At 39.2% G+C, this 3,174-nt stretch overlaps 1 long non-coding RNA gene across 2 annotated transcripts in view; it reads left to right on the top strand.

Moving 5' to 3' along the window:
* The window catches only part of LOC104988601, a 368,482-nt gene extending 365,308 nt beyond the window's left edge, over nucleotides 1-3,174 (top strand). For both annotated transcript variants that reach the window (XR_825261.1, XR_825260.1), the window contains exon 5: nucleotides 3,108-3,174. This is a non-coding gene — a long non-coding RNA (uncharacterized LOC104988601). The remainder of the gene's footprint in view (nucleotides 1-3,107) is intronic.

Below are 3,174 nucleotides of genomic sequence, written 5' to 3' on the forward strand. Positions count from 1 at the left end.
ATCTCTTTACCAACAAAGGTCCATCTAGTCAAAGCTATGATTTTTCCAGTAATCACGTATGATTATGAGAGTTAGACTATAAAGAAAGTTGAGTGCCGAAAAATTGATGCTTTTGAACTGTGGTGTTGGAGAAGACTCTTGAGAGTCCCTTGGAGATCCAACCAGTCCATTCTAAAGGAGAGCCAACCAGTCCATTCTAAAGGAGATTGGTCCTGGGTATTCTTTGGAAGGAATGATGATAAAGCTGAAACTCCAGTACTTTGGCCACCTTATGCAAAGAACCGACTCACTGGAAAAGACCCTGATGCTGGGAAAGATTGAAGGCCGGAGGAGAAGGGGACGATAGAGGATGTGGTTGGATGGCATCACTGGCGCAATGGACATGAGTTTGAGTAGGCTGTGGTAGTTGGTGATGGACCGGGAAGCCTGGCGTGCTGAAGTCTATGGGGTCGCAAAGAGTTGGACACGACCGAGTAACTGAACTGAAACCATAATGGAAAAGAATATTCAGAAAAAGAATGTATATATGTGTAAAACTGAGTCACTTTGCTGTATAGCAGAGATTGGCACAACATGGTAAATCAACTATACTTCAATTTTTCATTTTAATTAGCAAAGGTTTTTGTCTATTATGTGTGCTAAGTCTCTTCAGTCATGTCCGACTTTGTGCAGCCCCATGGAATGCAGTCTTCCAGGCTCATCTGTCTGTGGGATTCTCCAGGCAAGAATAGTGGAGTGGGTTGCCATTTCCTCCTCCAGGGAATCTTCCCAACCCAGGAATCAAACCCATGTCTCCTGTGTCTCTTGCACTGGCAGGTGGGTTCTTTACCGCTAGGGCCACCTAGAAAATCCTTTGCCTGTTTTGGTGACTAATATATCCATATGTTCACAAAGCTTACTCTCTCATCAGAGGAGACAAATGATAATAGGATAGATTGTAAAATATGTAGCATGTTACTCATAGTGATAAATACTAAGAAGAAAAAATAAAGTTAGGAAAGAGGGGAAATTAATTACTGGAGAGGAAAAGGGAAGATAAAATTATTTAATTTCTCTTGCCTTGATTTTCTCAGCTCTAAAAAAGAAAAAATAGTGGTGGTTACTTATAAGGTTGTGACAAAGATTAAATGAGCTGATATGTGTATTTATAAAGTCCCAGATGATAGAATATCGGCCAATATTATTTATACATTTGTTTAAAACAACTTTAGCACAGTAGTCATCTTATTTTCATCACTTATGGACTTCTTTCATTAAAGGATATAGTTACAGTTTTGAGCTACTTTATCTACAGAATAAGACTCCCTCATCCATATCTTGCTTCTTTTAGCTTCTACTTCCAATACAGTCACAGCTAATCACTTTCTTAGAGGCAAATCATCATTCTTTCATAGTGTTTCTTCTGCAGAACAATATTTGCTTATCTAGATGTCAGGTCATTTTCTATTTAAGTCATCGAGCAGGCATCCAGATGTTCCTGTGGAAAATATTCATTAATGCCTCATCACTTACATCTCAAGGTTAATAGGTCTAAGAAAATGAGACCTTTATGCTTGCTTTCCAACTAAAAATGAGTAGAATATTGGAATTGTTATTACCAAACAAATATAAAATCTTCAATATTAATCTTTTCACACTAAGATCATTTTCACAGATTAGCTAAAGTTTCAGGTCTCCCAGTAACCTTTCTTTGCCTGCGTAACCTCTGTGCATCCTTAAATGTATCCTGCCTCCTCCTTTCCCTGAAAACTAGACTTGCCCTTTGTGTTCCTTTAGCACTCCATACCTAGCCCTATCACAACCGGTATTACTCAGTTCTGAAGTTACCTGTTTACCTAACCTGCCCAATCCCTGTGCCCACCTCTCAGGCAGTAAGCTCCTTAGGCTGGGATGGGTGGTGGACACCGGGGAAACTAGGTTCTCTTTGTGTCTGTGTCCCGAGTATCTATTACAGGGCTTTACATGTAGTTGATTATCGATAAATACTTAAAACACTAAGTGTAATGCCTGGAGTACTTTTAACATATCAAGATTATAGAAACTTAGTTATTTAACCTTGGTCCCACATCCCTTAATTGTTTCTTTATCTCTCTTGGCTGCTTTCTGAGGAATAGCATTGCTCAAGCATGCTGCTACCCCTGTCCTACATTGTCCCCTGTCCTTCTTTGGCCTAAAATTAAAAAGAAAAAGGAGGCCAGATATTTGGAAAGATCCCAAAATTAGAGGAATACCCTGTGGGGTAATTATGGTCCAGGATGTGACCCCTACTCTTCCAATTGAGAAACATTGATTTTGCCATTCCTCTCAAGGTGATAGGCCTCTAGGGTCTGACACAGGCCATCTATATTTCCAAGAACTTAATTTATAAACCAGTTGACTGTTTGTTGATTGGTTTGTTTACACTGATTGAAATACTTGTATCTGATACCTAAGTCATAACTTAATGATATCAAAGCCTCTGTGAAATCCATCAAATAATCAGAAGATTGTTCAGTGACTATAGAAATGGAGCAAAATGACCTAAACTGCACCAAAGATAATTTAACCCAAGCTGAGGAACAGCCTTGCCATTGTTTCCTTGATGGCTAGGAGAAAATTAAGTAAAGGGTGATAAGGTCTCAAGTGTTTTCAAAGTGTTTACAAATTTTTTTTCTTATTTGCTAAAAGAAAGCACTTTTAAATGTCAGGGGGACAATGTCATTTTGTAACTCAGTATTGATAATGTACAGTTTAGTTCCATAATTCTTTGATCCCAACATTAAATTCCTGAAATAGTGGTATTGCTGACAATGGTCTACGACAGAAAGAAAGAAAAAGGATTAAAGTTGGATGAGCATTCTCTGTACCCTCTGCCTCTAACTTAACAATCATCTGGGGGTCAAATCAACTTCATTGAGAAAGTTGACTGTGCTTGTGTTTCTAGCTGGCTTACTGGCTGGCATTCCTTCATAAACTAATAATGCATATCCACTGAGAGTTCATCCTCTAACCTTGTGAAGAAGCTGTGAAGTATAGGTTAAGTGGTCATTAAGAAAAGTAAGCTGTACCTCTTGTCAAGGGCTAGAGTCTGTCCTTCAGGCCTTACCTCAAGGTCCTTTCTATTCCAGAGTTTGGAAACCCAAGTGCCTACAGAGGCCAGGCTGGTGGGAATGAAGCAGGAAGCCACTGCAGTGA

This window comes from Bison bison, unplaced genomic scaffold (assembly GCF_000754665.1).
Source record: "Bison bison bison isolate TAMUID 2011002044 unplaced genomic scaffold, Bison_UMD1.0 scf7180017864139, whole genome shotgun sequence".
Taxonomy (NCBI): domain Eukaryota; kingdom Metazoa; phylum Chordata; class Mammalia; order Artiodactyla; family Bovidae; genus Bison; species Bison bison.